Source organism: Ailuropoda melanoleuca, chromosome 1 (assembly GCF_002007445.2).
Source record: "Ailuropoda melanoleuca isolate Jingjing chromosome 1, ASM200744v2, whole genome shotgun sequence".
Classification (NCBI taxonomy): domain Eukaryota; kingdom Metazoa; phylum Chordata; class Mammalia; order Carnivora; family Ursidae; genus Ailuropoda; species Ailuropoda melanoleuca.
Genome location: NC_048218.1, coordinates 89,560,633 through 89,588,228, shown reverse-complemented (window position 1 = coordinate 89,588,228; position 27,596 = coordinate 89,560,633). Strand labels below are relative to the sequence as shown.

Genomic DNA, 27,596 nt, shown 5'->3' with positions numbered 1-27,596 from the left:
CTTGTTTAGACTGCTTCAAAAGTGTATTGATTTTCTAGGTTGTTATTAAAGTTTTTTCTTGAACTTAAAAGACTTATAAAAGCTTATAACTAATATAGGTAGTGTACCTTTGTGAGCCTACAGTAAGAATGCCACTCTCTTGGTGCAGCCTTCTTGAACCCTTATTATACTTAAATATTCTTGTATTCCACCCTGTCATACATTTTGTTTGTATGCCTTCCCCTAGAGCCCTTTAACTTTCCCTTGTCGATTAGCTATTGGTGTTCTCTAAAAGCATCTCTGATATAGTACACTTTTGTTGAGGGCGGGGATCATGTCTCATTCATCATTAGGAATTCACCAGAAACTTGCATAGTGTAGGCACTTGTTACATGATTATCAAATGAATGAATAATTGAAAGATCCATAAGGACAGAGTATTTTGAAGCTTCACTCATTGCTGTATCCCAAGCATCTAAAACAGTGACTGGCACATAGTAGGTCATCAATAAATATTTGCTGATGATTTTGTTAAATGAAGGAAGGCACAGATGTGCTGTTGAAGTTAAGATGGGATTCTGCATATGAGACCAAATTTTCCACTGAATTGAGATCTATTCCTCCAGGGGGGAAAAAAGTACATTGGGGAAGCAAACTATGCTACATAGAGTAGGACATTTATTTCTTCCTTTAAAGCTATTTCTCTACAGGTAGGGGAGGGCAGTAATAGTTGTTATCCATTAGCTCTATTCTTCTATCTCTAGCCATAGCTACTACCTCATTCATTCTCTCATTCATTCAACCAAAAGCCATTGATTGAATTGACCATTGGTTCAAATATTGACCATTTGGTTCATGAAGGACACTGTGGCTGTTGATGGGTGGTAGCATGAGGCAGGAAGGATACACAAAGGTGTTGCTATCATCCTGACCAAACATCTTGGCCAAAACATGCACGACTACCAATCACAGATATATAAGAAGTAGAACATTCAAAAAAGAAACACCGAGGAGCAAGAGACACTTTAGGCTGCCTCAAGATAACACCTTGATAACACTTTACGCATATGTCTGTTAGGGTTGTTCTGCTTAGGAGAAGACCTCAGGCAAGAGTGGACAGCACTGTGATGCCCACACTCTTGCCTCCACACTTATGGTGACCATACATGTAGGTTTTCTCAAGACATTTCTAGTCTATTCCTGTTATCCTAAGGTCATTATTGGGGCCCTTTCACTAGCAAAATTGTCATGGTTTAGAAGATAAATGGTGTGGTTTCCTACGGTTTTCTCACCGAAGATGTTTTAGAGCATGCGTGTTGCCCGGTCATCCTCCTTTGTTCAATATACACGGTTAATACTCTGTAAAGAGAATTGTTTATCTTATCTCTAGCAGGATTATAAGCTTTTGAAGAGCAGGAATCTCATTTTTTGCTTCTCCTATTTCTTCTTTCTGGCAAGAGCTGATTATTTAGTAGGCTGCAATACATTCCTATTAAATTCTATTTAACTTTTTCTCAGACTTAAGATTCAATGGAAAAAATGCTTATATCAGTGCATTTTTTTCTCCTATAAGGTATGTGTTTTCTTAGAGATACATGTGTTTATCCTTAGTCAGTTTGCTAGATGACTTTCTTATAGAATTATCAGGAGATATAATCCATAGGAACCCTGATTTTTATGCTAAAACTCATTTCCAAATGCATATTTTATAGCTTTAAATTTATAGATTGGAATTAGAAAGCCTGGCTAATAGATAATAAAGACGTATTTTCACTACTTCACAGATTATCCAACATAACAACTAAACACAAACAACTAAACAAACATGAAGTAAAAGTTCTAAACATTGTTTCTTAGATGAAAAGAGAATACAAGCTGGGTTGAAGAAAAAAATGAAGGATTCCAGATATGAACAGTGTAAGGAAAACTATAAGGTTAGAAATTAAAATGGTATGCATATTAAAAGCAATTAACTATTAATTTATTGAGCGCTTACTATGTGCCAGTTACAAGTAATATTTGCATTATTGAGCTTTTGGGACAGAATACATGGAAGATGTTAGAAGCCAGATTCTAGATTCCAGCACTACAACTGTTGACTTTAAAAGGTAATAACAGTGCTTTTGCTCTTAGGAGAAGTTTTGTATTCTTGAATTGGTTCATGGTATTGATTCTAGGAAACTTTTACATTTCTTTTGGGACACAGTGCAATATCCATCTGTTTATTTAGATGTTTGCTTGAGGGGGGTTTAATGTAGGCAGAGATGATGCTCCTCCCCCCCCCCCATAAAACACAGTTTGCATGGTGTTTGTCTTATTTTTTCTAATTGTGTTTTTAATTTTGCAAATGTGCCCAGAGGCATTAAGTAATGGTAGCATATTTATAAATTAAAATATAAATAAATAATTTTAGAAAGCAATAACAGCTGGCAAGTATTTTTTCAAGTGAGTTGTTTGTAAGGAAAGAAACAGTTCTGTGAGCATGTTGAAACAAACCATACCAGTTCTCAGAAGAATAGATTGTGCAGAAAGAGCCTCTTAACAAAATTCTAAATTTTCTTAAAACCTTAAGAGAATAAGTGTATCCCTTGAAGGAAGGTGTGGAGCTCTAGGGTATGTCTAGGGTTGGTGATGGTGGTGAGGTCTAGGGGGGCTAGACACATTATAAGGATAAATATTCATGGTGAATGTGAGGGAGACCCTGCTTCTTATTAAACTTATATACTCCTCTTGATTCGGGGTATAAAAGAGTTAATAGTAACACTGTTATTATACTTCTGAGCTGCTACTACTGCCCTGGGGCTGATCAAAGGTGAGGCACAGGAAGTCCCAAGGTTGGTAGTAATGGGATCCATTTCAGATTTTCTTGAATCAGGAAAGTGCTGGGGTTTGCATCCCTGAAGAGACAATGCAGTCATTTGTTCCTCAGAGTGAGGGAGGATTTTAAAAATCTACTGCCGTGGCCATGATTTTACAGAATTTATTTGAGGAAAGCAAAATCTTTCACAGAAATCAATTGGTTGAGACTCCATATTTCAAAGATACTCTTGAGAAATTAGCATTTAGTACACAACGAACCTAGGAAAAGAATCTTATGGGATCCCTAAGAGAGTTATGTGGACTACACTAGCAAAGAGGTAATTCCCTCTGCGCTTGGGGTTGGGGCTTGTTCTCAGTTTCTTGGTGAGGAACCCCAAGGCTGAAGACTGATATAAACCCCTACAGCAAGGTCATATCAAGCATGTGTTTAATCTAGTTGGATTCCAGAATATTGTTGAAAAAATAAAAGGAAAGATGAAAATTTAAATAGTACCCAGGACCAGCTTGCCATTGTTTTCAATAAACTTAAGCCCACAGGCAATGAGTACAGTCAGTCAAATCAGCAATAATCATTGCTAGTTTTAAACGTATATTTAAAATGTGAGAAAGATGTTAAGGGTTTCCCTGATCAATGGCAAAGAAACCAAACATCTGCCAGGCAAGTGGGTGGTCCAAGCCTTATAGGAAGAAATTTGATAATTAGCTGAGGGCTAAGGAAGAGTTAGATAAAATGGCAAAGTCATCTACGGAAGATGGAATGATGACAATGAGCAGGAAGGGCCAATAGAAAGAAATCTTCATTAATTTGCCAAAATGTTCCAAGCAGAGAAATTCTTGAATGGCAGTTTCTGAATGTAATATCTCTATGGAATTTTATACTGAATATTACAATAAGCATTAAATGGTTTTTTTGTGAACATATTTGTACATAGGTTGTACATACAAAACCATGTAAATGCCTTACATGCTAACATTAAAAACTAACCTCTTCATATCATGCTATTCCATTCTTTCCTTTTCTGGAGTGCATCTGACTCAGATCCCAGAAATCTCAAGTTAGTTGGGGGAGAGGTAAAATCTTGTCTTATGCAGGTGGGGATATAAGCCAGTATATGGGGTTTGTTCTATTATTATAATTTGATTTGTGTTCATAGGTTGACAAGGCTTAGAAAAATTCAAATCATGTAAGATGTGGAGTAAAAATCATGAAGTTTTCATTAAAGAGTCTGGATCAAATTATTTCCAATAAATCCTTTTGTTGACTTTTATAAAGTTCTGGAATAAGGAGCTCCCCTTTTATTCTGTATTTCTTTTAATAGACACCTGGTTTAAAGGGATTTTACCTACATTACCATTAGATTCAAGATTTTGACACCCAGATTACATTAATTTATGTGAGGAATCCCCTTTTGAAGAATTTATTCTTTAAAATGCCGATTTAAAATATCACTGTGTTATAGTACGAATTTAAATAGCTATAAATACTATCTTTCATTTCAGAGCACTCTATCTGTGGTACATTATATGCTTTCATATGCATTCTAATTTCAGTTCCACAAATATTTATACTGTGACTAATGTGATTGAGTTCTGAAGATAGGTAGTGAAGGTGAAAAAGGTGAATTAATCAGTTCCCCATCTTCAAAAAACCGCCGGTCTTTTAAGATAAATTCAGATTTAAGGGAATAATTATTACAGGGAATATGCACTAGTAGCTATAAAGACAGGGCACAGGAATAATACAGAAAAAAAAGTAATGAATCTTATTGGGAGAAAACAGAGTCAGGGAAACCTTCCCAGAGGAGGTGGACCCCAAGAAGGGCTTCAGAGATAACCAAAGAGGGAAAAGCTATCCTGAGAAGATGACATGCAAATGTGTATAAGCATGAAACAGCATGCTGTGTTTGGGTAATATTGGAGTTTTAGTGTGTGTGTGTGTGCGTGTGTGTGTGTGTGTGTGTAAAGGAGTTCAGAGAGAGAGACAAACCGAGTCTTAATTACAAGAGACCTTTTAATTTTTTTGCCAGGATTTATATTGTAGATTATGGAAAGTCATTTAAAGTAATTAGTCTGGAGAGAGATGTGTTCAGATTTGCTTTGTAAATAGAGCATACCACACACATTGCTTTTTAACCTGCTTTTTAAAATAAATAATATGGTGAGAATAGCTTCCACATTAGTAAATTTGCATCTGTAGCAGTAATTAAAATGGTAGCATTGTATTCCATGGGTAATTCCACTATTTAATTAATCAATCCATTATGTTAGACAATTAAGATATTGGAGAGTTAAGTTTTTGAAAGCAATAGGGTTCAGTTTGGAACATACGTTTTGACTGAGATGCTTATAATACAGTCAAGTGGGAATATCCAGAAGGTGCCTGAGTATATGAATGTGGAGGTTGGGAGCAAGATCTGAGAATGTGGGCATAAATTTTGGAGTCATTAGCAGATTGATTAGTTAAAGCCAGCAGAGGGGGTTTAATGGCCAAGGGAAAGTAAATGCACAATTTAAAAATGAGTAAAGTGGAGAGGCTCTTTGGAAACATTTTTAAACAGTAGGTTGGAGAATAAGATTAAGAAGGAAAAGTTAGAGAGGTAGGAAAAAATCCAGAGATATGATGTCAGGGAATCTAGGAGAAAGAAGAGAGTTAACTCTCATAACAACTTTTGGAGAGATGAGACTGGGTCCTACCATTATTCTCATTCCACAGAGGCCAAAGGTCTTGCCAAGGCTAACATAACTGTAATGATAGAACTGAATTGCTGATCTTGATTGTCTAGCCCAAATTTTAATGGAGTCAGCACCAGATTTTATGACTCAGGTAATTAAAGAAGAGTATAAAAGTATATCAAAATAAGCTCCAGAAGCTAAAATTAAGATGGAATCTGTAGGAGATATAATATGTAGAAAAAGAACATGTTCTTAAATTACAGCAGGCAAAGGATATCCCAAAATAGGCCGGGAGAGAAAGATGATAAAAATGTCTTTAAAATGTTAAGTTTCAAATTTAAGAAATGGTGGATGAGATGATCAGAGAAACACTACCTACTACAGCTGATACTTTTAAACAAGATGGGCTTAAAACAAACATAAAAAAACAAGTTTCTAAAAAATTTGTTTTGAAATTAATTGAAATTTACAGAAAAGCCACAAAAATTGTACAGAGAGTTAGTGTATATCATTCCACCTAGCTTCCTCTAGCTTCCTCTAATCTTGACAACTTACAAAACCATAAAATAATGAATAAACTGGGAAATTAATATTGGTATATTTTTACTAACTAAACTACAGATTTTTCTAAAGTTCACCAGTTATTTCCTTATTGCCACATGTATGTTCTAGGATCCAATCAAGGATCCCACAATACATTTAGTTGTTGTATATCATTAGTGTCTTCCAGTCTTTGACATTTCCTCATTCTGTTCTTGCCTTTCATGGCCTTGATACTCTTAATGAGAATTAATTGGTTATTCTGTAGACTGTTTCCCAAATTGAATTTGTGTGATATTTTTTCATGAAATTGTGTGTTTTAGGCAAGAATAGTATAGAAGTGAAGTGATGTTCTCATTGCATACTAATGGGGGGCTATATGTAATGTAGATATTTTATTACTGGTGGTATTAACCTTGACCACTTGATTATGGTGGTATTTGCTCATTTATTTCACCACAAGGGACTAGGTTTCCCTTTCCAACTGATAAATATTTGAAGAAGGTAATTATTTCTTATTGAATTATAATTGACATACAACTTTATATTAAGGTGTACAACATAGTGACATTATGAAAGAATCACCATGATAAGTCTAGTTACCATCTGTACCATACAAATTTATTATGATATTATTGACTGTATTCCCTATGCTATATATCACATTCCTGTGACTTATTCATTTTATAACTGGAAGTTTGTATTTCTAAATTCCCTTTACCTGTTTCACCCATTCCTCCACTCCCTATGCCTCTACCAATACCAGTTTGTTCTCTGTATCTACAAGTGAAATCATATGGTACTTGCCTTTCTCTGTCTGATTTACTTCACTTAGCACAATACCCTTTAGGTCCATCCATGTTGTCTTAAATGGCTGGATTTCATTCTTTTTTATGGCTGAGTAATATTTCATAGTATGTGTGTGTGTGTGTGTGTGTGTGTGTGTGTGTACAGACAGACAAATACACCCACCATATCTTCTTTATCCATTAATCTATTGATGGACACTTAGGTTACTTCCATATCTTGGCTATTGTAAATAATGCTGCAATGAACATAGGGGCACATGTATCTTTTCAAATTAGTGTTTTCATTGTTTTCAGATTAATAGCAGAAATAGAATTGTTGAAATTAAAGTCCATTAGTAGATCTTGCTTGCAACAATTATTACTGTGGTGTTTGCTAACATTGATCTTCTCTCATTTATTCTACATTTATTAATTGGTATTCCTCCTAAGGAAGAGTTTTCCTTTATCCCTCATATATTTATTTAATTATTTTTATATTAGTATAAACTCAGATATATTCATTTAACTCAATGGATTATAATTTGATACTATCAATATTTATTTTGTTATTCAAATTGTATTTTTTTAAAGATTTATTTATTTATGAGAGAAAGAGGGAGAGAGCGCGTGTGCATACACAAATGAGAAGGGGTGGGGATGGTGTCGGGGGGGAAGGGGCAGAGGGAAAGGGAGACAAACAGACTCCCTGCAGAGCAGGGAGCCCTATGCAGGGCTCAATCCCAGGACCTCGAGATCATGACCTGAGCTGAAATCAAGAGTTGGACACTTGACCCACTGAGCCACCCAGGTGCCCCAGTTATTCAAACCGTTTTAGCTTTGGCTATTAGGGATGCCATCTGCTTGGCTTCTTGTGGCGAACAGTCATTTATAAAATATGTAGATAGTGTTACATAAGTAAAGAGGGTTTAATAAGCACAAAAAAGCTGTTTTTTCCTGAGGATATATGTTAATATTTATTGGTGTAGTAACTTTCTTTTAATGGGACATGTGCATGGGGAAAAGTAGACAAATCTTGAGGGTTTCAGCAGAGTGAAGACTGAATAGACAACCTGCTTAAAGTTTTTCTTACAAGTCACACATTCAGTGAAAGACTAGGAGAAACTCTTACAGAGCAAAATAGTGGAATAGCATGTCAGTCTTAGCCTTGAATCCTGGTAGAGTACAAAAAAGAAAGTAAGAAGGTCTTCCTTGGAAATTCCTAACTAGAACCTAGACTATTCTGGTTTGGAATTCAAATTCACATTTTCTACATTTTATGTGGAAGAGCAAAAGGATTAGAATAGACAAGATATCCCTGAAAAAGAATCAGTTGGTAAAGTTTCCTTTGCTAAGTATCAGGACATATTATAAACCATCCTATGTAGGATAGAGTGGTTTTGGCAATGCAGCAGACAAACAGATGTATGAATAGAATAGAGACCAGAAATTGACATGTTTATATATGGAAAACTGATATAAACAGAGCTAACATGGAAGATCAATAGCGAAAGGATTTAATAAGATGGTATCAAGATAATTGCTTATTCACCGAGGGAAAAATACTAAGAGAGTCCTACCTCCCACCATATATAAAAAACAATTATCATTGGGTCAAAACTTTAAAGGCAAAGGAAAAACTTTAAAACTTTTGAAGATAATATAGAAAGCTATCTTGATGAGCTTGGGATAGGAGAGAATTTTTTAAAAACGTAAGCAGTGCAAATCATGAAAGAATTTGACTACACTTGACTACACTAAAAATAAGTCTTTAGATTTATTTTTCATCAAAAGATACCAAAAAGAGTATGATTATATAAACCATAAATTGGAAGGAATTACTTGCAACACACATTGCTAAAACTTATTAGTGCCGAGTATATAAAGAATCCAATGATTCAATGATAAAAAGACAAACAATCCAATAGGAAATGAACAAAAGATAAATACACAAATGAGCATTTCACAGAAGAGGAAACATGATTGCCCAATAAATATATTAAAAATGCACAAGTACACTAGTAATAAAAAATGAAAACGTAAACCACAATGAGGCAATACGGTTTCAAACTCACCCAAGTGACAGATATGAAGTCTGACAATACCAAGTGCATCCTTGGTGCAGGAGTCAGGGTCTTGGTGATAAAATTAAGCTTGAATTCCAAATTTGCTACTTACCAATGGTCTTTGGCAAGTCGTTCAAACTCTAGCTTAAGTTCCCCCACCTAAAAAATGCAGAACATAATTTCTTTGCAGAGTTGTGAGGGGCAAAGCTAATGCACTACAAGCATCTGACACAGAGTTGGACAGAGCAAGGGATCATAGATGATGGCTGCCAAAATTGAGATAAAGTGGGGTGGTAGCCCTGGAATATAATGTTTTTACCAAACTTGCACTCGACGTAATTATTCAAGAGTGAATGTTTTGGATTTTAAACATCATTCTTCAAAGCTTGTAACAGCAACAACAGCAGCAGCACAATAAAAACAATAGCAGCAGGAACAATAATTAATTGAGGGCTTACTATGTGCCAGGCACTGAGTTTCATGTTTCATATTCATTATTCCATGCAATCCTTATGCTTACTTTGTAAAGTAGTATTATTATTTCCATTTTATGGTTGAGGAAATTGAAACTGAAAGAGGTTACTTAATTAACTTGCCCAAGGTCACATATAGCTAGTCATTTGTAGTCCTGGGAGTGGAACACAGGTCTCTCTGGCTTGACTATAATTCTCTAATGCAGACAGTTCCTCTTCTGCAGACAGACACAGAAACAGAACTTTTGGTTTATAAGCAATTTTCACAATCAGTGGCATCAAGATTAATTTATGTGCATAATAGTGTGATGAACCAATGCCAGTATTTAAAAAAAAAAAGTGAGGTGAGTGTGTGAAGAATTTCAGAGTTTTTGGCAGTGAGCTGTTAGGATTTCCAGCCTAATCTTTTGTCAGGGTATTGCTATTTTTGACAGAAATGAGGAAAAGAAAAAGGGAGAATTTGGAGTCAAAACCAGGTGACCTGAACAGTTCTCCTTATGTCATTTGAACTTCCACCTGCCCACCCTGGGGAACTCTACACTGTAACTCACTTTAAGAATAATCGGAATATCTCTCAGAATGAAATAGGATGCTAAAATTCATGATATATTCACATGCAAAACTTCTTAAAAAGTCAATTTTGCCCTTTTTAACTCCTTAAACCAACCCAAATCATGTCTTTCAACCCCTATGTTAATACTGGGCTTCCCCAAAACACAGACATGACTCTCAGAGTGAGACAGGATCTAATAGTATTGCAGTGCAATCTGTCTCTTGTGCAAAACCTCAGCTAAATGATTGCTCAACATGTTCTGGTGTCAATGTTGAGAAACTCATCGTCTCTTGGAAGTTTCATCTATCTTCAAAGAGTTCTTGGTAACAACAACAAAAACAGTGATAATCCTTTTCTTTTCTTTCTTTTTTTTTAATTAACCTACTACGTATTATTTGTTTCAGGGTACAGGTCTGTGATTCATCAGTCTTACGCAATTCACAGTGCTCACCATAGCACATACCCTCCCCAATGTCCATCACCCAGCCACCCCATCCCTCCCACTCCCCTCCACTCCAGCAACCCTCAATTTGTTTCCTGAGATTAAGAGTCTCTTATGTTTGTCTCCCTCTCTGGTTTCTTCTTGTTTCATTTTTTCCTCTCTTCCCCTATGATCCTCTGCCTTCTCAAATTCCACACATCAGTGAGATCGTATGATAATTGCCTTTCTCTGATTGACTTATTTTGTTTAGCATACCTTCGAGTTCCATCCATGTCGTTGCAAATGGCAAGATTTCATTTTTGATGGCTGCATAATATTCCATTATATATATATCATATCTTCTTTAGCCATTCATCTGGCAATGGACATCTATTCATCTTTCCAAGTTTGGCTATTATGGACATTGCTGCTATAAACATTGGGGTGCACGTGCCCCCTTGGGATTACTACATTTCTATCTTTGGGGTAAATACCGAGTAGTGCAATTGCTGGGTCATAGGGTAGCTCTATTTTCAGCTTTTTGAGGAGCCTCCATACTGTTTTTCAGAGAGGCTTCACCAGCTTGCATTCCCTCCAACAGTGTAGGAGGATTCCCTTTCTCCACATCCTTGCCAACATCTGTCGTTTCCTGACTTGTTATTTTTAGCCATTCTGACTGGTGTGAGATGGTATTGCATTGTGGGTTTGGTTTGTATTTCCCTGATGCCGAGTGATGTTGAGCACTTTTTAATGTGTTTGTTGGCCATTTGGATGTCTTCTTTGCGGAAACGTCTGTTCATGTTATCTGCCCATTTCTTGATTGGATTATTTGCTCTTTGGGTGTTGTGTTTGATTTATAGATTTTGGATACTAGTCCTTTATCTGATATGTCATTTGCAAATATCTTCTCCCATTCTGTTGGTTGTCTTTTGGTTTTGGTGACTGTTTCCTTCGCTGTGCAAAAGCTTTTTATCTTGATGAAGTCCCAATTGTTCATTTTTGCCTTTGCGTCCCTTGCCTTTGGCGATGTGTCTAGGAGGAAGTTGCTGCGGGTGAGGTCAAAGAGGTTGCTGCCTATGTTCTCCTCAAGGATTTTGATGGATTCCTGTCTCACATTTAGGTCTTTCATCCATTTGAGTCTATTTTTGTGTATGCTGTAAGGAAATGGTCCAGTTTCATTCTTCTGCATGTTGACTGTCCAATTTTCCCAACACCATTTGTTGAAGACACTGTCTTTTTTCCATTGGATATTCTTTCCTGCTTTGTTGAAGATTAGTGGACCATAGAGTTGAGGATCCATTTCTGGGCTCTCTATTCTTTCCATTGATCTATGTGTCTGTTTTTGTGCCATACTGTCTTGATGATTACAGTTTTGTACTAGAGCTTGAAGTGTGGAATTGTGAAGCCACTAGCTTTGGTTTTCTTTTTCAACATTCCTCCGGTTATTTAGGGTCTTTTCTGATTCCATACAAATTTTAGGATTATTTGTTCCATTTCTGTGAAAAATGTTGACAGTATTTTGATAGGGGTTCCATTAAATGTATAGATTGCTCTAGGTAGCATAAACATTTTAACAATATTTGTTCATCCAATCCATTAGCATGGAATGTTTTTTCATTTCTTTGTGTCTTCCTCAATTTCTTCCATGAGTATTCTATAGTTTTCTGAGTACAGATTCATTGCCTCTTTGGTTACATTTATTCCTAGGTATCTTATGGTTTGGGGTGCAACTGTAAATGTGATCAACTCCTTAATTTATCTTTCTTCTGTCTCATTTTTGGTGTATAGAAATGCAACTGATTTCTGTGCATTGACTTTATATCCTGCCACTTTATTGAATTCCTGTATGAGTTTTGGCAGTTTTGGGATGGAGCCTTTTGGGTTTTCCACATAAAGTATCATTTCATCTGCAAAGAGTGAGAGTTTGACTTCTTCTTTGCCAATTTTAATGCCTTTTATTTCTTTTTGTTGTCTGATTGCTGAGGCTTGGACTTCTAGTACTAGTCGAAGAGCAGTGGTGATAGTGGACATCCCTGCCGTGTTCTTGACCTTAGGGGAAAAGCTCTCAGTTTTTCCCCATTGAGAATGATATTCGTTGTGGGTTTTCATAGATGGCTTTTATGATATTACGGTATGTACCCTCTATCCCTACACTGTGAAGAGTTTTAATTAAGAAAGGATGCTGTACTTTGTCAAATGCTTTTTTTTGCATCTATTGAGAGTATCATATTGTTCTTGTTCTTTCTTTTGTTAATGTAGTGTATCACATTGATTGATTTGCGGATGTTGAACCAAACTTGCAACCCCAATAAAACCCACTTGGTCATGGTGAATAATCCTTTTAATGTACTATTGGATACTATTGGCTAGTATTTTGGTAAGAATTTTTGCATCCATGTTCATCAGGTATATTCACCCGCAATTCTCCTTTTGATGGGGTCTTTGGTTTTGGGTTCAAGGTAATGCTAGCCTCATAAAATGAGTTTGGAAGTTTTCCTTCCATTTCTATTTTTTGGAACAGTTTCAAAAGAATAGGTATTAATTCTTCTTTAAGTGTTTGGTAGAATTCCCCTGGGAAGCCATGTGGCTCTGGGCTCTTGTTTGTTGAGAGATTGTTTATTACTGCTTCAATTTCTTTGCTGGTTATGGGTCTGTTCAGGTTTTTTATTTCTTCCTGGTTTAGTTTTCACAGTTTATACTCTCTAGGAATGCATCTATTTCTTCCAGATTGTCTAATTTGTTGGCAGATAGTTGCTTATAATATGTTCTTATAGTTGTTTGTATTTCTTCAGTGTTGGTTGTGATTTCTCCTTTTTCATTCATGATTTTATTTATTTGGGTCCTTTCTTTTTCTTTTGGATAAGTCTGGCCAGGGGTTTATCATTCTTATTACTTCTTTCAAAGAACCAGCTCCTAGTTTCACTGAGCCATTCTACTGCTCTTTTGGTTTCTATTTCATTGATTTTTGCTCTGATCTTTAGTATTTCTCTTCTCCTGCTGGGTTTAGGCTTTATTTGCTGTTCTTTCTCCAGTTCCTTTAGGTGTAGTGTTAGGTTGTGAATTTGAGAACTTTCTTGTTTCTTGAGAAAGGCTTACATTGCTATACACTTCCCTCTTAGGTCTATCTTTGCTGCATCCTGAAGATTTTGAACAGTTGTGTTTTCATTTTCATTTGTTTCCATGAATTTTAAAAATTCTTCTTTAATTTCCTGGTTGACCCATTCATTCTTTAGTAGGATGCTCTTTAGCCTCCATGTATTTGAGTTCTTTCCAATTGTCCTCTTGTGATTGAGTTCGAGTTTCAAAGCATTGTGGTTTAAAATATGCAGGGAATGATCCCAATCTCTTGGTACTGGTTGAGACCTGATTTGTGACCCAGGGTGTGATCCATTCTGGAGATTGTTCCATGGTGTACTAGTGAAGAATGTGTATTCTGTACCTTTGGGATGGAATGTTCTGAATACATCTGTGAAGTCCCTCTGGTCCAGTGTGTCATTTAAAGCCCTTATTTCCTTGTTGAACTATTGCTAAGATGATCTGTCCATTTCAGTGAGGGGGGGTGTTAAAGTCCCCTACTATTACTGTATTATTGTTGATGTGTTTCCTTGATTTTGTTATTAATTGGCTTATATAACTGGCTGCTCCCCCATTAGGGGCATAAATATTTACAATTGTTATATCTTCTTGTNCCTGATGTGGGGCTCGATCCCATAACGCCGGGATCACGCCCTGAGCCGAAGGCAGACGCTTAACCGCTGTGCCACCCAGGCGCCCCTGAATAGACCCTTTAAGTATGATATAGTGTCTTTCCTCATCTCTTATTATAGTCTTTGGTTTAAAATCTAATTTGTCTGATATAATGATTGCCACCCCAGCTTTTTTTTTTTTTAAGATTTTATTTATTTATTTGACAGAGAGAGAGACAGCCAGCGAGAGAGGGAACACAAGCAGGGGGAGTGGGAGAGGAAGAAGCAGGCTCCCAGCGGAGAAGCCTGATGTGGGGCTCGATCCCAGAACACTGGGATCATGCCCTGAGCTGAAGGCAGACGTTTAACGACTGAGCCACCCAGGCACCCCACCCCCAGCTTTCTTTTGATGTCCATTAGCATGGTAAATGGTTTTTTACCCCCTTACTTTAAATCTGGAGGTGTTTTCGGGTCTAAAATGAGTCTCTTGCAGACAGCATATCAATGGGTCTCATTTTTTTAATCCAATCTGATACCCTGTGTCTTTTGATTGGGGCATTTAGCCCATTTACATTCAGGGTAACTATTGAAAGATATGAATTTAGTGTCATTGTATTGCCTGTAAGGTTACTGTTACTGTATATTGTTTTTGTTCTGTTCTGGTCTATGGTACTTTTAGGCTCTCTCTTTGTTTAGATGACCCTTTCAATATTCTTTCAATATTTCTTGTAGGGCTGGTTTGGTGATTGCAAATTCTTTTAGTTTCTGTTTGTCTTGGAAGCTTTTTATCTCTCTTTCTATTTTCAATGACAGCCTAGCTGGATATAGTATTCTTGGCTGCGTATTTTTCTCATTTTGTACCCTGAATATATCATGCCGGTCCTTTCTGGCCTGCCAGGTCTCTGTGGATATGTCTGCTTCCAATCTAATGTTTCTGTTGTAGGTTAAGACCTCTTGTTCTGAGCTGCTTTCAGGATTTTCTTTGTCTCTGAGATTTGTAAATTTTACTATTTTATGTCAGGGTGTTGACCTATTTTTGTTGATTTTGAGGGTGGTTCTCTGTGCCTCCTGGATTTTGATGCCTGTTTCCTTCCCCAGATTAGGGAAGGTCTCTGCTATAATCTGCTTCAATATACCTTCCATCCCTCTCTTTCTTCTTCTTCTGGGATCCCAGTTATATCAATATTGTTTCTCTTTATGGTATCACTCATCTCTCAAATTCTCCCCTCGTGGTCCAGTAGTTGCTTATCTCTCTTTTTCTCAGCTTCTTTATCCTCCATCATTTGGTCTTCTATATCACTAATTCTCTCTTCTGCCTCATTTATAGCAGTTAGGGCCTCCATTTTTGATTGCACCTCATTAATAACCTTTTTGATTTTGATGTGGTTAGATTTTATTTCTCCAGAAAGGGATTCTCTAGTAACTTCTATGCTTTTTTCAAGCCCAGCTAGTATCTTTATAATCATTATTCTGAACTCTAGTTCCGACATCTTACTAATGCCCATATTGATTAGGTCCCTGGCAGTTGGTACTGCCTCTTGATTTTTTTTTTGAGGTGAGTTTTTCCATTTTGTCATTTTGTTAAGAGAAGAATAGATGAATGAGAGAACAAAATGCTAAAAGGGTAACAATGACCCCAGAAAAATATACACTAAACAAATCAGAAGAGACCCAAAATTGGGGGGAAAAGAAAAAAAAAAGAATGTGATCAGGCTGATGAATAGAACAGAGCCATACATGAGATTTTGGGTGGATTTTGGTCTGTTGGAAGAAACTACATCCCAAAATTTTAAAGAAAGAAAAACTTATCTATATATACAAAAATAAGGCTAAATACAATGAAGGGATAGAATATGACTGTAAAAATGAAAATTAAAGATTTTGAAAAAGGAATTGATAAGTTGGTTGAAAAAGGAAAGAAAAAAATTTAAAAAAGAAAAAGAAAAAAAGAAAATTAAAAAAATTAACTTTGAAAGACTAAAGAATCATGGGATGAAAGTATTCCACTAGTGCAGGAGTTTTACAGTTCGCATTGATCAGTAAACTTGGTCTTGGCTGGATGTTCTTCCTGATCTTCTGGGGGAGGGGCCTATTGCAGTGATTCTCAAATGTCTTTGCCCCAGGCGGAATTGCACCGCCCTTGCCAGGGGCCAGGCTAAGTAATCTGCTTGGGCTTGCTCTATGTAGCTTTTGTTCCCTGAAGGCTTTCCCTGCAGCTTTAGAGGATGAGAATGTAAATGGTGGCCTTCCAGTCCATGACCCCAGAGGAGCCGAGAGCTTGGGGCTCCACTCCTCAGTGCACCCTCAGAGAAAAGCAATCAATCACTCCTGTCTCCCTGGTCACCAGCTGCACTCCCTGTTCACCCGGCCTGTCACCGAGCGTTTCTATCTGACGCACACGACCCCATTTGGTGTCTCCAAACCCAGCAGATTCCTGTGGCATGCTCTCATGCCACCCCTCCCAGGGGAGGAAGAAGAGTCTTCCTGGATCTGCCGCTTGTTGGGTCCCTGCTCAAAGAGCAGTGGCTAGACTGTGCCACAGATCACAGTTATGGCAACCCTGAGCTGAGAGCCCACTCCCCCACTCACTCTTTGCAGCCAGCTTCCCTGCTCTAATACCTGGGAGCTCTGCTGCATTCAGGCACCTCCAGTCTTTCTGTGACCCTGAGAGTCCTGAGACCACACCATCCCAGAGAGGGTTCCATCCCCAACTTAGCCACCAGAGCAACATCCCTCACTGGAGTGGACTTCTAAAAGTTCCAGTTTTGTGCTCCCCTGCTCTATCACTTTCCAGTAGCCAGCTGACAAAGGCTCTCTTCCCCCATGCTCTATTTTCCCATATACCTCAGATTCACTTCTCTGCATGCCCTACCTTCCAGAAAGTGGTCACTTTTCTGTTCATAGAGTTGCTGCTATTCCTTTCTTTGATCTCCTGTTGAGTTTGTAGGTGTTCAGAATGGTTTGATAGCTATCCAGCTGAATTCCCGGGACCAGACAAAATTTAGGTCTCCTACTCCTCTGCTGTCTTAGACCACTCCCCCAGTAATTCTTATTTCTTATTGAGCGTTATGATGTGCCAAGTACTGTGCCAAGTGTACTACATAAATTGTCTCATTCATCCTCATAATAACCTCTGGGACATAGATGCTATTGAAGGGAAGAAGGATAAGAAGAGAACATCTTTATTTCCTCACATTTAAAACTTGACATACTAGGGCCTTTCTGCATTCTCTCTTATGTAGTCTTTACTGTTCCACCACTTGTTTTTAAAGATGCAAGGTTGTATTTATAGGACAGAAAAAACTCTTTCTCTGTATTCTTCCACAAGTTTTCTAGGTCATTATTTGCAGAAAGTCTAAGGATGGTACATTTCTAAATTATCTTAGAAATGTCTATGGGTAATGCAAATGCATAGCATATCATTCAAAACAGAAAAGGAACAAAAATAATTATCATGATATACATCAGCAAGATGAAGGAATTCACAAAGTCAATCAATGTTTGTTTTTCTCTAATGAATTTTTGCATGTCCTTTGCAATAGACCTGTGTTGAATTTCTTTTCTATATGCATGTAAAATTATTTATTCTTGCAATAATTTACTTAAAATTGGGATCATATCTAAAAAATTCAACTTTTCTTAAGGCAACAATTACTTTTAAGCCACCAGTTATTATTGCAATCTTATGATTATTACTTTTGTTGTAAGATTAGACATTTATGAGTCTGTAATTTTAAATATTTAAGATGTAAATGATGGTTATAAACTTGAAGTTCTGGAACATTTTAACCTTCACTTTTTTTTCCTTGAAATCATAAATTGTGCACCTTACATATGTACAAACTGGGTGAGTTGTATTCTTATGGTCAGATATTTAACCTAAGTTATATAAAATGACTATTTGTCTATTAGTGCCTTGTTTTAGAAATCATACGTGAAGAAGCAACATTTTGTAGTGCTTAGGGTTTATACAGCTTTGTCATATCTAGGAAAAGGAAAAATCACTTAATGGTGGAATGATCGTGTCTATCTTCCAACATACAACTGTATGTCACAAAGGACTGATTAATGCTAGCCCACACTAAAGCTGCTCTGGAAAAGGCAAACTGTCTCCAACAAAGAAAGAGAAAGCCCTTCAGGCAGATGGCCAGTTTAAGAGTAAAAATTAACCTACAGTATTCATTTATACTATCTGAAGGCATAAATGAAAACTTATTTTAACCAAAAAAACTGTGGTGTATTTTTAGTATCTCACATGGTGTTTGAATGGATTTTACATTTTCAGTTGAATCAGAACTAAGTTAAAATAAATTCCCAAAACTACTATCATCTCTTCAGAATCACTTGTCTTGAGTCTACCTGTCAGTATATTCTCCTCCCTTGCAAAGTACACAATAATCTCATTTAAAATCATAGAGTTCTATGACACTAAAATAGCTGACACAGTTTCTTGCTGCTTGCTGTTGTAGTACTACTCCTGAGTGATTGCTTATCAACAGCAATATCACTGTTTTATGTGACTAGATTTCTGAACAAACACTTAAATTTATTTTTGGATCACTCTTTTCTTTTGGAAAGTTGTGATCTACATATGCATTATTTCTGATTTCCAGTGGAATCAGCTCTCATAACAAAATAACAACAACAACAAAACCAAGCTCCCAAATCCTTTGTTGTGTCTCCAGAATCCCACCTACTGCCATTTCTACTAATCTCTACTATTTATCTGGTTTCTCAGTGAGTGTAGCCATGAATTAATTCATCTTAAAGTATTGTGTTTTGATTTGGTTTAACAGAAACATACTGTTTGTGTATTACCTTAAGAAGGGAAAAGATAAGAAAATTTTAGACTGCATAGTTGATTATCTAATCTATTTCTCACAATATTATATATGACATGGTATTAAATAATGCTATTACAAATAAAAAGTAGAACAGGCAAGATCTGTTGTAACAAATCAGTGAATTACATTTTCATGAATGGGACTACTTTAGCTTTCTTAAGATGGCATTGTGTTTGAAAAACTTGAAATAATTGACATTTTAAAGTCAAGAAATTTCTTCTTGCCAATTTCTGAAAAATATTATTTCTTGAAGACTCAAAAATCTGCAACACTGAACCTACAGCTGTGTATGGCAACATTAAGTGGACTTGAATATGACCACTTCCTTCAGAAGGGCTATGGTAGGGTGACCAGATGGTCACCGTGATCACAACAGTCCTGGCTTATGCATATTTTCCTGGTTATTTCTTTTTTTTTTTTTTTAAAGATTTTTAATTTATTTATTAGAGATAGAGACAGCCAGCGAGAGAGGGAACACAAGCAGGGGGAGTGGGAGAGGAAGAAGCAGGCTCATAGCTGAGGAGCCTGATGTGGGGCTCGATCCCATAACGCCGGGATCACGCCCTGAGCTGAAGGCAGACGCTTAACCGCTGTGCCACCCAGGCGCCCCCCTGGTTATTTCTTAATAGTGCTCATTTTCACTAACAAGTTTGAAAGATAAATTATATGGTCACTATAGTTAGTGGTCTCTAGTTCTCTGTAATTCATACAACAACCCATTTATAAGTGGGCTCCTTCACATACCATCAGCCTGAGATTTGTGAGCATTTAAATGTATTATTACTGCTCTAGTATCCCTCATCTAGTTCATATATGTAGAAACACACAACTAACTCCTCCTTAATGATGGATAGAAGCTTTGTTTTACTTTCCCCTTTAGTATTACCTTCTGGTTGCTTCCTCTTACACAGACTGATCCTAACTGAAGNTGGCCTCGGCCACAGAATTAATACATATGGATGTATCCCAATTATCAGAAATGGAATTCAGAGCAACAATGGTCAAGATGATGAGTAAACTTGAAAAAAGCATCAGAGAAAGCGTTGCTGAGAATATAGAATCCCTAAGGGCAGAAATGAGAGCGAATCTGACAGAAATTAAAAACTCAGTGGGCCAAATACAGTCAAAACTAGAGGCTCTGACGGCCAGGGTCACCGAGGCAGAGGAACGCGTTAGCGAATTGGAGGATGGGTTAGTAGAAGAAAAAACGAAAATAGAAGCTGGTCTTAAAAAAATCCACGCCCACGAATGTAGATTACGGGAGATTACTGACTCTATGAAACGATCCAATGTCAGAATCATCGGCATCCCTGAAGGGGTGGAGAAAAACAGAGGTCTAGAAGAGATATTTGAACAAATTGTAGCTGAAAACTTCCCTAATCTAGCAAGGGAAACAAGCATTCGTGTCCAAGAGGCAGAGAGGACCCCATCCAAGCTCAACCAGGACAAACCTACGCCACGGCATGTCATAGTGCAATTCGCAAATATTAGATCCAAGGATACAGTATTGAAAGCGGCCAGGGCAAAGAAATTTCTCACGTACCAAGGCAAAGGTATCAGGATTACGTCAGACCTGTCTACAGAGACCTGGAATGAGAGAAAGGCTTGGGGGGGCATTTTTAAAGCTCTTTCAGAGAAAAACATGCAGCCAAGGATCCTTTATCCAGCAAAGCTGTCATTCAGAATTGATGGAGAAATAAAGACGTTCCAAAATCGCCAATCATTAACCAATTTCGTAACCACGAAACCAGCCCTACAGGAGATATTAAGGGGGGCTCTATAAAGGTAAAAAGGCCCCAAGAGTGATACAGAGCAGCAAGTCACAACCGATACAAAGACTTTAAAGAGAAATGGCATCATTAAAATCATATCTGTCAATAATCTCTATCAATCTAAATGGCTTAAACTCTCCCATAAAACGCCACAGGGTTGCAGATTGGATAAAAAGACATGACCCATCCATTTGCTGTCTACAAGAGACTCATTTTGAACCCAAAGATGCATTCAGACTTAGAGTAAGGGGATGGAGTACCATCTTCCACGCAAATGGACCTCAAAAGAAAGCTGGAGTAGCAATTCTCATATCAGATAGACTGGATTTTAAACTAGAGGCCATAGAGAGAGATACAGAAGGGCACTATATTATTCTTAAAGGAAGTATTCAACAAGTGGATATGACAATTATTAATATATATGCCCCCAACAGGGGAGCAGCAAGATACACAAGCCAACTCTTAACCAAAATAAAGAGACATATAGATAAGAACACAGTAATAGTAGGGGACCTCAACACCCCACTATCAGAAATAGACAGAACACCCTGGCAAAAACTAAGCAAAGAATCAAAGGCTTTGAATGCCATACTCGACGAGTTGGACCTCATAGATATATATAGAACACTACACCCCAGAACCAAAGAATACTCATTCTATTCAAATGCCCATGGAACATTCTCAAGAATAGATCATGCTCTGGGACACAAAACAGGTCTCAGCCAATACCAAAAGATTGAAATTATCCCCTGCATATTCTCAGACCACAACGCTCTGAAATTGGAACTCAACCACAAGGAAAAACCTGGAAGAAACTCAAACACTTGGAGGCTAAGAACCATCCTGCTCAAGAATGACTCGATAAACCAGGAAATCAAAAAACAAATTAAACAATTTATGGAGACCAACGAGAATGAATACACAACGGTCCAAAACCTATGGGATACTGCAAAGGCAGTCCTAAGGGGGAAATACATAGCCATCCAAGCCTCACTCAAAAGAATAGAAAAATCTAAAATGCAGTTTCTATATTCTCACCTCAAGAAACTGGAACAGCAACAGAGGGACAGGCCTAACCCACTGACAAGGAAGGAGTTGACCAAGATTAGAGCAGAAATCAATGAATTAGAGACCAGAACCACAGTAGAGCAGATCAACAGGACTAGAAGCTGGTTCTTTGAGAGAATCCATAAAATTGATAGACCACTGGCAAAACTTGTCCAAAAACAAAGAGAAAGGACTGAGATTATTAAAATTATGACTGAAAAGGGAGAGGTCACGACCAGCACCATTGAAATTGCAAGGATTATTAGAAACTTTTATCAACAGCTATATGCCAAAAAACTAAACAATCTGGAAGAGATGGAGGCCTTCCTGGAAACCTATAAACTACCAAGACTGAAACAGGAAGAAATAGATTTCTTAAATAGGCCAATTAACTATGAAGAAATTGAGTCAGTGATAAACAACCTTCCAAATAATAAAACTCCAGGCCCAGACGGTTTTCCTGGGGAATTCTACCAAACATTCAAAGAAGAAATAATACCTATTCTCCTAAAGCTATTTCAAAAAATAGAAACAGAAGGAAAGCTACCAAACTCATTCTATGAGGCTAATATTACCTTGATCCCCAAACCAGGCAAAGACCCCCTCAAAAAGGAGAATTACAGACCGATTTCTCTAATGAATATGGATGCCAAAATCCTCAACAAGATCCTTGCTAATAGAATCCAACAGTACATTAAAAGGATTATCCATCATGACCAAGTGGGATTCATACCTGGGATGCAAGCATGGTTCAACACTCGCAAATCAATCAATGTGATACATCATATCAACAAGAAAAGACTCAAGAACCATATGATCCTCTCAATTGATGCAGAAAAAGCATTTGACAAAATACAGCATCCTTTCCTGATTAAAACCCTTCAGAGTGTAGGAATAGAGGGTACATTTCTCAATCTCATAAAAGCCATCTATGAAAAGCCTACTGCAAGCATTATTCTCAATGGGGAAAAGCTGGAAGCCTTTCCCTTAAGATCAGGAACACGACAAGGATGCCCACTCTCGCCACTATTATTCAACATAGTACTAGAAGTCCTTGCAACAGCAATCAGAAGACAAAAAGGGATCAAAGGTATCCAAATCGGCAAAGAAGAAGTCAAACTGTCTCTCTTTGCAGATGACATGATACTCTATATGGAAAACCCAAAGGAATCCACTCCCAAACTATTAGAAGTTATAGAACAATTCAGTAAGGTGGCAGGATACAAAATCAATGCCCAGAAATCAGTTGCATTTCTATACACGAATAACGAGACTGAAGAAAGAGAAATTAGGGAATCCATCCCATTTACAATAACACCAAAAACCATGCGTTACCTTGGAATTAACTTAACCAGAGACGTAAAGGACCTATATGCTAGAAACTATAGATCACTTTTGAAAGATATTGAGGAAGACATAAAAAGATGGAAAAATATTCCATGCTCATGGATTGGAAGAATTAACATAGTTAAAATGTCCATACTACCCAGAGCAATCTACACTTTCAATGCTATCCCGATCAAAATACCGAGGACATTTTTCAAAGAACTGGAACAAATAGTCCTTAAATTTGTATGGAACCAGAAAAGGCCCCGAATCTCCAAGGAACTGTTGAAAAGGAAAAACAAAGCTGGGGGCATCACAATGCCGGATTTCGAGCTGTACTACAAAGCTGTGATCACAAAGACAGCATGGTACTGGCACAAAAACAGACACATCGACCAATGGAACAGAATAGAGAACCCAGAAATGGACCCTCGGCTCTTTGGGCAACTAATCTTTGATAAAGCAGGAAAAAACATCCGGTGGAAAAAAGACAGTCTCTTCAATAAATGGTGCTGGGAAAATTGGACAGCTACATGCAAAAGAATGAAACTTGACCACTCTCTCACACCATACACAAAAATAAACTCCAAATGGATGAAAGACCTCAATGTGAGACAGGAATCCATCAAAATTCTAGAGGAGAACATAGGCAACAACTTCTATGACATCGGCCAGAGCAACCTTTTTCACGACACATCTCCAAAGGCAAGAGAAATAAAAGATAAAATGAACTTATGGGACTTTATCAGGATAAAGAGCTTCTGCACAGCCAAGGAAACAGTCAAAAAAACTAAGAGACAGCCCACGGAATGGGAGAATATATTTGCAAAGGACACCACAGATAAAGGACTGGTATCCAAGATCTACAAAGAACTTCTCAAACTCAATACACGAGAAACAAATAAACAAATCATAAAATGGGCAGAAGATATGAACAGACACTTTTCCAATGAAGACATACAAATGGCTAACAGACACATGAAAAAATGTTCAAAATCATTAGCCATCAGGGAAATTCAAATCAAAACCACACTGAGATACCACCTTACGCCAGTTAGAATGGCAAAGATAGACAAGGCAAGAAACAACAATTGTTGGAGAGGATGTGGAGAAAGGGGATCCCTCCTACATTGTTGGTGGGAATGCAAGTTGGTACAGCCACTCTGGAAAACAGTGTGGAGGTCCCTTAAAAAGTTAAAAATTGAACTACCCTATGACCCAGCCATTGCACTACTGGGTGTTTACCCCAAAGATACAGACGTAGTAAAGAGAAGGGCCATATGCACCCCAATGTTCATAGCTGCATTGTCCACAATAGCCAAATCATGGAAGGAGCCGAGATGCCCTTCAACAGATGACTGGATTAAGAAGCTGTGGTCCATATATACAATGGAATATTACTCAGCTATCAGAAAGAACGAATTCTCAACATTTGCTGCAACATGGACGGCACTGGAGGAGATAATGCTAAGTGAAATAAGTCAAGCAGAGAAAGACAATTATCATATGATTTCTCTCATCTATGGAACATAAGAACTAGGATGATCGGTAGGGGAAGAAAGGGATAAAGAAAAGGGGGGTAATCAGAAGGGGGAATGAAACATGAGAGACTATGGACTATGAGAAACAAACTGAGGACTTCAGAGGGGAGGGGGTGGGGGGAATGGGATGGACTGGTGGTGGGTGGTGAGGAGGGCACGTGTTGCATGGTGCACTGGGTGTTATACGCAACTAATGAAGCATCAAACTTTACATCGGAATCTGGGGATGTACTGTATGGTGATTAACATAATATAATAAAATAAAAAAAAAAAAGAAAGCATGATACCATCACCATAACTTAACTACTATGTACACACTCTCATATTGTTCTTTCAACCAGGGTTTTACTAACAATTTCATGTAATATCTCCTTACTGCTGCAGCTAAATTGTTCTTAACTGCAAACTCAAAACTGGCTAATTTAATTTGCAAACCCTGAACTGGTGCTTGGTATGTGCCAAACTTTGTGGAAGTCATTGAGCATTTAGAAATAAAAGATATGCCATTCATATTATCAAGAGCTATTATTAGTTTTCTTCACAAAATAGTCTTTACTTTTGTTTGTTTCACATCTCTGAATATTTTTTCTTGTCTTACCATCTTTCTTATGAAAGTGGTGCCAAATGATGTCTGTGTGTGTGTATATGTGTGTGTGTGTGTGTGTGTGTGTGTGTGTGTATAAGTGTGCGTTCTGGGGGAGAAGATGGATTCAAGCAAAGACATTCTACTTCAACACGTATCTTTTATGTGCATAGAAACAAAGAGTTATTAAAGAGCTAGGCTCCTTGCTATTTCAGGTAAGACCTCACAGGTTGGCTGTTTCTTGGGGAGTTACAGCAATTTCAGTTTAGATTTATGGTCTGAAAATGTGCTTTAATCAATTTAACCAGTGCCAGTTGTCTGCTTAAGGATTACCAGCACCCTGCAGAGCCTAAACCAAAATAAAATATCCTTAATTTTATTCAGTTTTCTACCATCTATATGTTCTTGCTCTCTCTTCTGGTAGGTAGGATGTTACTAAAAAAATATTGACCCATAAAATAAAAGGACCTGCTCATTGTTGTAAAGCTGACTGATTCCTTCTATTCAACTACAGGTCATAGCATTTTCTCTAGTCTCTCTGGTTGAGAATCCTGGCTTTATGTCCCGGGAATCTTTTCTGACCTATTTACTAGGTGTTCCTTCCTGGGTAGAACTAGTTAGGCTCAGAAAAACTTAGATAGACCAATTTCTTGTTCCTGGTTGTAGATACTCAAACGTGAATCAGAAAGAGATGATTCACTTCACTGCAAATCATGGTTTTAAGACTTCCTAAGTCACATCTTAATGGCACTGTTTTGTATTTGGTAAGTGCCTTTCAATGTCAGAAACATGACTACTTGGCATTCTAGAGGAAATATATTTATTTGCATTTATTGTTTTACATTGCGAGTCTAATAGCTAAAGGACACTATGATGTTCATGATCATTCTTTCCCTTGAGGAAACCATAATGAATAATATATATTGAGAACTATATTTGCCAAGGAAGCCAAGGTGAAAAACTCTTGTATCTGAAATTAATTGTATCTGCTTCTCTGTTGGGAAGCTCATGCCAGCTTAACCAACATTATCAGGAACTTCCTTGAGAAATATTGTCAGGTCAGTCATTATATGATATTTAACAGATACACTTATTAACTGAAGGGATATACATATCAGGGACAATGGATATTCAGTTCCAATTTTACATGGAAAATACTGACAAATGCCTAATTTTCAAGTTCTTATTATTTATTTGTTTTAGGGCCCATAAAGAATTTTTGTCACAACTTTAATTCAAACAGTCACACTTGATACAATTAAGTTATAGTCAATGATATGCTGGCAACCTGGCTCTCCCTGAACCAAAAAGGCCTGGCTTTATAGCATTTGCCAATTTCCATAGTGTAAATTCTCCCAGAATTGCTAAGTTCTCCTCTATTTCAACAATTGGCTTTCCCCAAATTCCAGAATATTAACAATTGGCTTTCCAGAGTCTATACAAGCTGACCCCAGCACACCACTAGCAGTTTTTTACTAGTTGCAATCTAGTTCTAAAGTTGCATCTAGCATTCTCCTAATGATCTTTTGATTAGATTCAGAAGGCACACTAATAAACCCCTTTTAGAAAACACTATTTTACAGATAGCGTTATCTGTTTACATTGGACCTATTAGCTTTTTTTGTAGCTAGGGATTTTAAAAAGTATGGGACTGAAGGAAGCTTACCATCACCTCTTAAATTCCCTCTCATTCACATAGGAAAAGTATGTGGGCAGAAAGAAAGTCACAGAGACAACTCAAAGGAGAAAATAAAATGTAGGAAGGAGTCATAAGTGAGTACATAAGATGAAATACATTAGAGAAAGTAGAAGGAAAAATAGAATGTAAAAAACAAGATTGATACATAAAGACCATTGTAATTTTTAAAAATGCACATTAACACACAGGTAAGTAGATGTGGCATAATGGTTGACTGCAAAGTGAGTGTAGTTGGGATTAATTCTGCCTTCCATATCCAACACTTAAGTCAATTTTGGTAACTCTCAGGACCATCTTATACAAATGGAATTCACGTCAATTACATGGTATTAATTTTATGGAGCCATTTTACTATCCATTTAAATTCCTTAAACTTCACTTTCCAAGAAAGTGTTATTTGCAAAGGTTCTAAAGACAATAACTACCTGCAACCTAGGCTTCTCATCCTTATTACTGCAGATATCTCCCTAGGAATTGTGCTTGGAGTTAAGTGTAGAAACCACTCACATTTTCTTGCTAAATTCCTGGGATACTTAAGTGGACAAGTAAGAAACAGCAGCTATTTATTGGGAGATGAGGAAAATTCATTGAGAGATGATGATGATGATGATGAACTTGACTCAGGAAGAAAAAAAGTCTTGGTTGTCATAGGAGAGAAGGAATTCTGACTGTAGCATCGAAGCGGTGCACAATTCTTGCCTTTTTTTTCTGTAAGTCTAGGTTTTGGGGATGAAAATATTAAAAGGTGCTTTGCTAGGTTTTTATAAAACATTTTGGGGTCTAGGAGG

General features: G+C 37.3%; 1 protein-coding gene across 1 annotated transcript in view; it reads right to left on the bottom strand.

The window, feature by feature from the left end:
* Positions 1 to 27,596, bottom strand: part of SPATA16 (spermatogenesis associated 16) — a 200,799-nt gene that overhangs the window by 100,618 nt on the left and 72,585 nt on the right. The gene's annotated exons all lie outside the window — the stretch shown is intronic.